General features: G+C 41.9%; 1 protein-coding gene across 2 annotated transcripts in view; it reads left to right on the forward strand.

The window, feature by feature from the left end:
• The window catches only part of DPYSL3 (dihydropyrimidinase like 3), a 116,085-nt gene that overhangs the window by 51,663 nt on the left and 52,156 nt on the right, over positions 1-12,266 (forward strand). The window lies entirely within an intron of this gene.

A 12,266-nucleotide genomic window follows, 5' to 3' on the forward strand; every position in this document is an offset into this window, starting at 1 on the left:
GCGGGCGGGGTCGGCTCGGATCCCGCCGGCTTCACTGGCCCGGTCCCCGGGGAGGGACGGAGACCCGGGGTCCGGGTGGTGGAGCGCGGCGGTCAGTCCAGCCGGCGCCACACAGACTGAGCGACCCTGGGGTTTGGGGAAAACAAAACAAAGAGGAAACCCAAACAGTGGCGCGGAGAAGTTTGGATTATTTATTCTCCCTTCCCATCGCAGGCAGGAGCGCGGGGCTCGCGGCTCTCCCAGGACCCCTGCTCCGCCTGGGGTGTCGGTTTGTGCCACCCCAGGTTGAGGTGTGCTTTTTGTCTAAGGATCCTTTCGGCCGGACTGGGTTTGGAGAGATGACACCTTTCCCCAGGGGTACTTCGTAGCCCGACCGCGCCCCTCTCCCAGCTCCAGCCCCACGGCTCTGACCCCTGCGCCGCGAGGGTGGCAGGGTGTCTGGACCACCTGTCCTCGCCGTGTCCCCTTCATGCCTGCGTTCACTCCGATTCATATTTCAATGTATCATTTATGGGACTGGACAGCTAACGTGGCTGCAGTGGGAATGATCAACTTTGTGTGTGTGTGTGTGTGTGTGTGTGTGTGTGCGCCTTCGATGCACTTTACATTTTTCATTTCTTTTCTCCCTCACATCAAAGAAAAGGCCGAGTTTTTAGAGCAGATTTTAGTTTGCTGTCGCGGGCGCACGCTGTGTGCATGCAGTGTTCAACCCATTGTGTGCAAGACCGAGACGCCGCGACCGGCGGGTGTCAAATGCGCTAGGGTGCGCCTAGGGCGGGGTGGAGAGGGGACGTGCCATTATCAGGTACAGAAACCGCGTCTTCACCGGCGTCCAGCAAGGCTGGGATTCCGTGGTGATGCGCTGCAACGATGCCCCCAAATAGTAGGCACATATGGCAGGCTGGGATGGGCATTTACAAAAATAGAATAAATAAAAACTAACGTTTTTTAGTTTAGCACAGAGCAGTGCGGTTGTGCTTTGTCTATAGTGAATTAGATGGTGTGTGTGTGTGTGTGTGTGTGTGTGTGTGTGTGTGTGTGTGTGTGTTAGTGGGGGAATGGGTGGCTACTCCATCTTTGCAAGCTGAACAAAGGAAGTGATCAGCTGGCCCCTGGAAGGCTCTGCTGCCGCCCTAGGGCAGAGCTTTACCTGCCACAGTAGTTGATTTGCAGGGTCCGCCAGGTTTTGTTGCGGGCACGAGTCTGTTTGCACTTGTTCCCTTAGGCTTGGAACATCCTGTGCGTTTGCTATTGAGATGCAGAATCTTCCCCTCTGCAGGCAGGAAGAAGCCTCCGTTGCCCCTAGTACATTTTATTGTCAAATCGTTTAATTATTTATTTATTTTTCTGCCTCACCATACCTTTTTCATGCAACTGAACTTCACTTCACACAAATGCACCCCACCCCTACCAGCTTCCCAGCTGGTGTTAGGGAAGAAACACTCCCCAGGGAGAAGAGTTGAGGCCCGCAGGGATCCTTTTGCCTGGTAGAGGCTTTGGGTTTTAACGGATCCTTACCACTACCTGATGGCATTCACTTTCCATTATTGAAGAGATACCATGGATCTTTTACAATGCACAGTATTACCTAGTGCCGACTGTCTTGTCTTTCCAAAGAACTGTGGAAGTTATCATCTAAAAAAAGAAAGAAAGAAAGAAGGAAAGAAAGAAAAAAGACAGAAAGAAAAAACTGATTGGGACAAAAGCTCAATTTTTACTTATTTCCCCAACTCAGGAGATTGAACCACAGCTCTCATGCTGTTCTATGCTGGAGGTATGCCACATGTTTCTGCCACTTGCTTTAACATCCAGTGTATATTTGCTAGTTTTCCTGTTAGGGATGGGCAGAGAACTTTTTTTTTTTTTTTTCCCCTAGACTGCAGTGGTTCTTCTTCTGGACTCAGCCTGTGACATGACATTGAGAGCCACACCCATTCTTCTAGGTATCATTTAAGCCACCTTTAAGGAAAGATAAAGAAATTCAGCCTTGATAACTTGCCTTAGGAGCTCCAGTAAATGTGGTTGCGCCCTAATCCCAGGGTCAGATTTGCAGTGGATTCTCTTTTGTTTCCGTTTGAATGATCATCCCTGGGGTACATCCTTCATTTTCAGTGCGGCTTCCATCCTTTCTCTCTGTGTGTGGGGCGTGGTGCTGCATAGCAGCCTCTGCCTTGAAGCTGGGGCTGTATCTCCAGCAGCTGTAATAGGAGTAGACAGTGGCTGTGAATTTCTTCAAACCAGACTGCCTTGAATTCATTGTTAAAACCAAGGGGATGAAAAGGAAGGGCATGGCAGGAGGCGGATGTTGGTCTTTGGGGATAAGGCATCCATTTGTAAATTTTCTCATGCTTCGTGTTTGCATTTCCGTGAACAAGGACTCTATTTTAGAATAAAATATTTATGTATGTTTGTGTGTCTATAGAAGATTATAGTTGTCTATATACTATGAAGGTTGAGGTACCTTTTCTAGATATAGTTATAAATATAACAATGTAGACATACATATTCATGTGCAGAAAATATGATTAAAGATCTAAGTATAACGTATACTCCCTACCATCAATTCTAGTATATTTGAGAAATGGTAATGTTATGGAGTTTGAATTGAATTTTCTATGTCCTCTCTATTCCTTTCTGTGAAGGCAGCCCCACCCAGTAGCTGAGGTGTCACTGCAATCTGAGGACTGGCGGGGGCAGTCTTTCTTGGCCTGGTACCCTTTGCCTTCCTAGGAACTACTTTCTACCAGTGTTTTGGGTCCAGAATAGGATTGGTTGTTTTTATTTTGTTTTGTTTTCTCCTCCTTCTACCTATTTTTATTGCCTTCCTGAGATTAAGGCATTCTTACTATCCTTGTTTTATTGCTTTCCTGTGGGAGGGCTGGATATGAGGGGGAGATTTCTGTGTCCCTGTTGGAGTTGGCTGGGAGTAGCTACCTTTCTCCCGAGTAGCTCCCGGGACTTCAGATCTTCATTGTCCCTTCTCAGGTCAGCTATGTGGATTATCTGTTCTACCTCAACACAAGCCTTGCTTCTAATGATCAGAGACTGGCAGTTTTGGGGATTCGACAGATCACAGCAAGGGACCTTATATCTTCACTGTCTCGCGATGGACCTGGTATACGGATACATAATGATTAGGCTTGGAACATCCTGTGCATTTGCTATTGAGATGCAGAATCTTCCCCTCTGCAGGCAGGAAGAAGCCTCTGTTGCCTCTAGTACATTTCATTGTCAAATCATTTATTTGACACTTAAATGGATGAATTGATTAAAAATTATTCTAATAATAGCCCACACATGTTGAGTGTTTATTTTGTGTCAGGTATTATGTTTTTTTATGCCTTGCATGCCTTGTTTCGTTGAATCCTGGACTCAATCATTACTGTCTGAGAGGGACTATAGTTACCCCTATTTTATAAGTTAAGCAAAATCTTAGAAAATAAAAAAATAATTTGCTCATGGTCAGAGATTTAGTAAGGGTTAGAGGCCGGACTTAAACCTACACACCCGACTGAAATAAAAATGCATGTCCTTCACCATCACACTCTTCTTGGTGTCTCTGCCTCTGCCTCTACCATCACTGTTACTCAGCATTGGTAGGGCAAATGGTTTCCAGACCATCTCCACTGCTGGGAGGCATATTTTTCTTGTCACTGTCCACAAATCCCATAACACGGTCTTTCTTATCTTTTATATTAAGTACATATAAGAACACATTTTTGAAATAGTAGTCACCATCAATTCTACAGGTAGAAACTTTTGATAAGTTACAGTTATTGTTTTCCTGTGACATACGTTACAACTTGAAGCTGACCACAGGACTGGGCCAGGCCCTAATACTTAGGCACTTAGGTTCCAGTATTTTATATGTATTTTCGTATTAGAACCTCCACAGATAATCATTTCCCAGTTAAGGAAGGAAACTGAAATATGGTTAGGTGAAGTCAGTTATTTAGAGTTGCCTGGTGAGAATATTGGGGCAAAGCTGGCAATCAAACCTAGGCCTTGTCTGGCTTCAAAGCTGAGGCTGCTGTGGTGCAGCAGCTGCCTCCTGGAGGCATGTGCAGCTGAGATGTTGAAAGTTGTGGAAACAGCTCCAGAATTCCCTCTAGGAGACAAATGACAGAGAACTGGTCTTTTGCAACTCTACTTGGATTTCTGTAAACATTGTCTTGCAGATAATGCATTTCTGTTGCATTGAAAGTTTGGTTGTGTGTGTGATATTTGGGAATTGCTGGAAGACAAATCCCCAGTTAGGAATACAACTTGCAAAGTTCAGTCTAAGGTATGTAGTCAGAGCTCTGTGATCTCCCTTGAAAGGGGTAATTGTGAATGTCATAGGTGCCACTGGAATTTATTTTCTTTTTTGGAGAAGTGAAGGGACCTTATGAACTGGAGTAACACCCAGATCTCTGCAGCAGTTAAGCTGGGAGCCTAGAACTAGAGGAAGGGACAAATGCAATCCCACCTTTGGATCTACGCATTCCTCTTGCTTCAATGGTTGTCATTTAAGAATGAGAGGAAAATATTAGGAGATGGAGAACTAGAGTTGAGGAAACCAAAAGAAGAGGAGTCACGGAAAACCAGCTCTCTCCGTGTAAGGCATCTTGAAAGGGAAATTCCAGGGTAAAAGACAGAAGAAAAATAGCGAATGCTTAGGAATGGAAAGCATCTTAGATATCTGATCATGGAAGTCTTAGCCCAGGCCCTGCCTAAAGTGTTCATTTGTTACTTTTTTTTTTTTTTTAAATTTATTTATTATTATTATACTTTAAGTTGTAGGGTACATGTGCATAACGTGCAGGTTTGTTACATATGTATACTTGTGCCATGTTGCTGTGCTGCACCCATCAACTCGTCATTTACATCAGGTATAACTCCCAATGCAATCCCTCCCCCCTACCCCCTCCCCATGATAGGCCCCGGTGTGTGATGTTCCCCTTCCTGAGTCCGAGTGATCTCATTGTTCAGTTCCCACCTATGAGTGAGAACATGCGGTGTTTGGTTTTCTGTTCTTGTGATAGTTTGCTAAGAATGATGGATTCCAGCTGCATCCAAGTCCCTACAAAGGACTCAAACTCATCCTTTTTTATGGCTGCATAGTATTCCATGGTGTATATGTGCCACATTTTCTTAATCCAATCTGTCACTGATGGACATTTGGGTTGATTCCAAGTCTTCGCTATTGTGAATAGTGCTGCAATAAACATACGTGTGCATGTGTCTTTATAGCAGCATAATTTATAATCCTTTGGGTATATACCCAGTAATGGGATGGCTGGGTCATATGGTACATCTAGTTCTAGATCCTTGAGGAATCGCCATACTGTTTTCCATAATGGTTGAACTAGTTTACAATCCCACCAACAGTGTATAAGTGTTCCTATTTCTCCACATCCTCTCCAGCACCTGTTGTTTCCTGACTTTTTAATGATTGCCATTCTAACTGGTGTGAGATGGTATCTCACTGTGGTTTTGATTGAGGAAAACCTAGGTAGTACCATTCAGGACATAGGCATGGGCAAAGATTTCATGTCTAAAACACCAAAAGCAACGGCAGCAAAAGCCAAAATTGACAAAGGGGATCTCATTAAACTAAAGAGCTTCTGCACAGCAAAAGACACTACCATCAGAGTGAACAGGCAACCTACAGAATGGGAGAAAATTTTTGCAATCTACTCATCTGACAAAGGGCTAATATCCAGAACCTACAAAGAACTCAAACAAATTTACAAGAAAAAAACAAACAACCCCATCAAAAAGTGGGCAAAGGATATGAACAGACATTTCTCAAAAGAAGACATTCATACAGCCAACAGACACATGAAAAAATGCTCATCATCACTGGCCATCAGAGAAATGCATTTGTTACTTTAAATTTTGAGCAGGTATGTGCTGATTCTTAGCCAGGTTATTCCTTTTCCTCAAATACTAGGAGAAGGCCTCAGGTATACAAAGAGCCTCGAACATTACTAGCTGTGACCAGGCCAGCTGGGCCCTGGGAGGAATTCTGAAGAAATAGATTTCCTGAGAGAATTCAAGTCTATGTGGCAAGACCCTCAGTTTATAAATAAAAAGCGTTTCTGCTTATTGCACTGAACTACTAAGAGGCTCAAACAGTGGCCATGAAAGTGGTCTGTGAACTCTGGATGTGTTCAAGAGAGCAGACGCTGATTTATATTTATAAAATCTCAACTACTTTGGAATGTGGAAATTAATAAAAGAAGATTTGACAATGGTCTGGTTAGAAAGAGACTACTTAGGAAATGATTTTTTTTAAAATAAGAGTTTTCGAAAACAAAAATAAACAGTGTTATATAAAAACTTTTTTTGTTGTTGTTTAGTTACGTTACAGTGTTCCTAAGAATTTTATGCTTGTCATCTCTGACAGTCCGATACAGGCCATTAGGCTGCCTTTGAACTTTTGATACAGAGACTCTCCCTTACCCTGAATAGAGGGAATTTTCCTAAATTAGTTGAACTCTGTGTCATTTTTTAGTGCTGATCAGCTTCTAGCCTAGAGTGACACAGGTTATGAAGATCCTTTCAGCTGTTTCTTCATAACTCGTGTTTTAGTGGCTTGTCTGCTCTTTTTTCTTCAGTTGGGGGAAAAAAAAAACTAAATTTGAAAAGAACAACAACCAAAAGAAAAAAAAAAACCTTCTGTCCTAATTGGTCCTCTGTTCTTTACCTATTGACGTATTTTATAGGGCCATTTGTTTTTGCTTATTACATTTGAAAAACTGCAAAATGTTTACAATAGTAGGAATGGGTCTCTGGGGTGTAAATGTTTTCATCCTTCGATGAAATCAGTGCATCTAATCAGAACAAGACAGGAGATTTGAATATGTCATTACCTCTTGTGATGGATGGTTTTTTTGTTTGTTTGTTTGTTTGTTGTTTTTTGAGACACAGGTTTGCTCTTGTTGCCCAGGCTAGAGTGCAGTGGCTCGATCTCAGCTCACAGCAACCTCCGCCTCCCAGGTTCAAGCAATTCTCCTGCCTCAGCCTCCTGAGTAGCTGGGATTAGATCACCATGCCTAGCTAATTTTGTATTTTTAGTAGAGATGGGCTTTCTCCATGTTGGTCAGGCTGATCTTGTCTCCATGTTGGTCAGGCTGGTCTCGAACTCCCGACCTCAGGTGATCCACCCTCCTCGGCCTCCCAAAGTGTTGGGATTACAGGCGTGAGCCACCGCGCCCGGCCCGTGATGGATGTTAATCGGAGAGGTGAACTGTTCCCTGGTTTCTCCCTCCTCAAATCAATGCTCAACTTTGCCTTTTCTCCCACTTTCTCTAGGCAAATGAGAAACAAATAAGAAAGACCTTGGAAAACCCAGAGAAATAGACTCCTGTATTTTCAGACTCCTTTTGCTGTGAAGTCCCTCTTTCATCAACATATGCTTATTTCAATATATGAAACACAGGTATCCTCCCACCCCTCAAAAAAGGCCAAAGCTAGTTTGGTGGAATAGAATGAGCCTCTCAACTTGGCCTCTTCTTTTGGTTCCAGTCCCTACATGAAGCCCAGTATAAAAACTACTTTTCTTGAGGAACTTTCTTCTGTTAATTAGATTGTAGGGAACTCAGTGGTAAGAAATATGGGACTAAGCATGGTGGAGTTATTATTGTTAACTGTCTTAGTGAAAGCTACATGGATTATCTCATTTAACTCACGGCAACTCTTATAGCTACAGTTATTAACCATCATTTTGCGTTCTGGAGGGAGGCTCAGAGAAACTAAGTAATTTGGCTAAAGTCACACAGCTGAAAAAGTAAGATCCTGGGATTGATCCCTGCAGAGGTAAATTAGTTTCATAGGCAAGAAAGCAGTAGTTCCATAGGCACAGGTGACTACCTCCTCCCGCCATTATCTCCAGCTGTCCACACCTGTTAGCTCCTAAATGTGGGTCAGTGTTCACAGAGTGGAAGAAGGATTGGAGATGGTCTGGCCAACCCTATCACATCACTATTGGAACAACAAGTGAGTTGTGTGTCCTCTTGACAGTGGTTCATGCGTTGCTTCTGCCAGCTGTCTGAGTGAGCTTCTGGCTTTTGCCCAGGAGCATGTATGAGTACAGGGTGGAAAAGCAGATGCTATTTTTCTGCCTTGCTTCAGAGCAGAGCTGGGTCTAAGGCCCTTTCTCACTCTCTATCCCTGTCTTCTTCCCAGACATAGCCAGGCTGTCTGTTTCCTTTCAGTCACGCGGAGAAACATTTGCAGGACACACCCAGCACTTTAAGCTAGATGGGGAAGCTCCACAGTAGAATGGTCCAGGAACCTATTTGGAACATCTGGAATTCAAGGACAACATTTCTCATGGCCTAATTACTACTTCTTTTCTCTGGAAGTGCTGGACAATGAGATTTTAAGGGTAAAATGAGATTTTATTTTTTAAGAGAAGAGTTCCTTGGACTAGTGGAGCAAAGGAACCCTCTTGTTCTTGGATGCGGAATAAGGAAGCGAACGCTGGAGGGAATATCAGCACACTGTGGTTCAGGCCTGCCTTTGCCTTTAATTTACTTGTCACTTTGGGCAGACCCTTATTATCCTTCTCAGATTCTGTATCAGTAAAATGAGGGCATTGAACCAGATGCTCCTTGAGGTCCCTGCCAGTGCAAATGACCCTGTGAGCCAGCCCTTCCTCACTTTGTTCCAAATTCACAGAGAGGAGTTCTAAGCCCTTCCTGTGAGGGAATATAGAGTAGGGAGAAAGTGGATGAGAGCAGCCATTGTTGGCTGAAACTCAGAGGGACCAGCCAACATCTGTATTGTATATAAGGGGCTTTGGTTGCTTTTTACACTTAAAGTCCCAGCCTTTTTCTCATTCAGGGAGTATACTTAATTAATAGATTTTGTGCAGAGGAGAGATGGACTAATAATGACTGATAGATCTTCTGCCTGGCAGAGCGTTAGTATTAATTCAGATGAGCATTATTAAAGTGGTATCATGATTCATTTGCTGTCACATACAGTCTTTCTTTAGGATAAGGCTACTATTGATAAGGGCATGAAAGCGATAAGTGCCCAAAATCTAGACTGGCCAAACAAACAAGAAAACAAATCGAAAACAACTCGGCGTCTGTATCTGCTCACCAAGCTCTTTTTTCAGCTGCTCTTGCTAATATTTTAAATATGATGACTGCCATCCAATGGAAATAATCTACCCTCAAAGGCCCAATCATGCCATGTACATGCCATGAGGATAGGGATGGTTTTTGTTTTGTTACCACTGAATCTCCAGCACTTAATCTTTGGTTGTCACATATTAGGCCCTCTGCATTTGCTGAATGACTGGGTGTATTTAACACTTATCTGCAGGAATGATTTCAAGAGAGAAGATCACCTGAAAGTATACCAATTTGTTCTTGTACATAATCTTCCGTTTGACAATTTTCTAGAATATTAACTTCTAAATAAGGCCACACTCTAAGGCATAGGATCACTGGGCCAAGAGAAACATGATAGCTCTTTAGCAGAACAAGCAAGTCATTGTAATCCAGGGCCTGACCTGGGCACATGTGCCAGAAAGTCCATCCATCACTTCGACTTCTTTCTTGTCTGGCCTCCAATCCTCTCTTCCAGATTCTGCATCTGGGCTCATTCAGAGCTTGTTTCAGGAGCCTACCTGGATACTTGTTGCCTGCAACAAAGACACCATTTCTCTTACTGCAAATGATTTAAAAGAATTAATACAGACCTTTATGTCCTCTTTCATATAGAGGAAACTGTCACCATGACTCTTCGAACCAGGATACAATATAGATCTTAATTGAGGTCTCTTCGTGCCTTTGCACATAAACTATAAAGTCATTAGAGTTATTAGCAGCAACTAGATAGACCAATCTGCATTTGTAAAGCAAACTTGGTATTTTAGAAGCACTGGTTAAGGAGCAGCTCATAGTTCTTTTTGTTTCCCTGTTAGGGCTGGACATTTACATGGAATGGTTTTGTTTCTGTGTGTTCTTTCAAAAGATTTTTAGTCTCTTACCCCACTGCACCTGTCAGCTTTCTCTGAGCTACGTTTGGAGCTATTCTTATTACTAGTTTTTATTCTAAATGTAATTCTTTAGTTTGAGGGGTAGGGCCAGTTAACACAGATTTTACTAAGCTTATCTCTGGGTACAAATCAGAGAGTTCATGATTTCAATAGGTTTATGTGTAATGGTAATCAATAAAGCCTTTTAAAGGGAGTACAAAATGGGAGAATCAAAGTATATTCATGGAACCAAAAACCTTTGATTAGAAAGTGTTTGAAGAACTCTGTGTTATAAGAGTGTCATATATAATATAATCAGGTATGATAAAAGCATTTTGCTATTTTTTATTGCATAAAAGATATTTATTGACTGTACATTCTGGGAAAAGTTAGTTTAATAATAAGAATAATTCACATTTATTGTACCCTGTGTAAAGTGCTTTTTATTCATCATCTCACTTTATTCTCAAAACAACTTAATTAGGTAGATAGATTTTTAACCAGGTCTTTCTTTCCATTTTATTGATGAGGAAATTTAGAGAGATTAAGTAATTTGCCTAATATCACACAAGGCTTAAATGATGGAACCAAAGTTCAAACTTAAGTTTCTGTGACTTAGAGCCCCCATTCTTAACCCCACAGTATGGTGCTACCTTAAGTTAACCCCACAGTATGGTGCTACCTTAAGTTATCCCTCTCCCACCTCTGGAGTCACAAGACATTGATTCCAACTGGAGTTCACTTACTTCAAGTCCAGGGGTAAGTCCTTCTCTGCGCCTGTTTCCTGTAAGGTATAAGTGATGTAGGTTATGGGGGACATGGAGAACAGTTGGTGCCCCTCCTCTGCAAAGGGGATGGACTCCTTAGCACTGCTTGGCATCAGGAAGCCCTCCAGCCTTCCTGTTAAGAGCAGTTTTGTTTCTGGCAGGTCCAAAGCTACTCCACACTGTTGTACTTACACAAACAACTTGCCAGGGAGATTCCCACCACTTTCAGCATCTTTACATTGAATTAGCGAAACTACCAATTAGGGATTCTTCCTAACGTGAATTTAAATGCCACCTTCTCATTTCATACTCCACACTGCATGCCCCATTCTCTTAAATCTTAGGTAAGATTCTTTTGAGGTTTAACTTACTATGACTCTGTAAAATTCGTACTTTCAGAGTCTCCATGGAGATTACTTTTTTCTTTATCTCTCCTTTAAAAAAACGGTATACATGTGCAGAACATGCAGGTTTGTTACATAGGTATATATGTGCCATGGTGGTTGGCTGCACCTATTGACCCATCCTCTAACTTCCCTCCATCACTCCCCAACCTCCCAACAGGCCCTGGTGTGCGTTGTTCCCCTCTCTGTGTCCATGTGTTCTCAGTGTTCACCTCTCACTTATAAGTGAGAACATGTGATATTTGGTTTTCTGTTGCTGTGTTTGTTTGCTGAGAATGATGCCTTCTAGCTTCATCCATGTCCCTGCAAAGGACATGATCTCATTCCTTTTTATGGCTGCATGGTATTCCATGGTGTATATGTACCACATTTTCTTTATCCAGTCTATCATTGGTGGTCGTTTGGGTTGGTTCTATATCTTTGCTATTGTAAATAGTGCTGCAATAAACATACATGTGCATGTGTCTTTATAGTAGGATGATTTATATTTCTTTGGGTATTTACCCAGTAATGGGATTGTTGGGTCAAGATTTTTTTTTTAAGTCTAATGCCCCATCTTATGGATAATAAAACCAAGACCAAGTGGTACCCACCTAATATGCATTTTTGCTACTATCTGTTTTACTGTGGGGCACAAGGATTTTAAAATTAACTAAGGCTTTTTTTTTTATTACAAAATAAGGATGTTGGTTGTAGAAAAATTTACCAAAAGCACAAACAGTAAGGACAATAAAAATAAGCTACAATGAAATTACTCAGAGAGAACCACTGTAAACTTTCAGTATACCCATCTAGATTTTTTCTTTTGACTATATGTGCCATTTATTAAAATGATTCCACATATTGTTTATGCTGTTTTATGCCTTACTTTTCATTGCACAATATATTACATCTTTCCATGTTTTAAATATCCTTCCATAACTTAATTTTTAATAGCTATATATTATTACATTCCTTGGAAAATCTAGTTAAATGAATCTCATTTTGTTTGCATTGTTTTGATATTTTCCAAGATCTTTGCATTAACAACAAAAATGAAATGACAGATTTATTGTTGGTTGTTTTTTAGTTGAAGCCAAACTAAAAGCTATGCCAGAATGAGAGGTTGAGTAACCT

This window comes from Macaca thibetana, chromosome 6 (genome assembly GCF_024542745.1).
Source record: "Macaca thibetana thibetana isolate TM-01 chromosome 6, ASM2454274v1, whole genome shotgun sequence".
In the NCBI taxonomy this organism is placed as follows: domain Eukaryota; kingdom Metazoa; phylum Chordata; class Mammalia; order Primates; family Cercopithecidae; genus Macaca; species Macaca thibetana.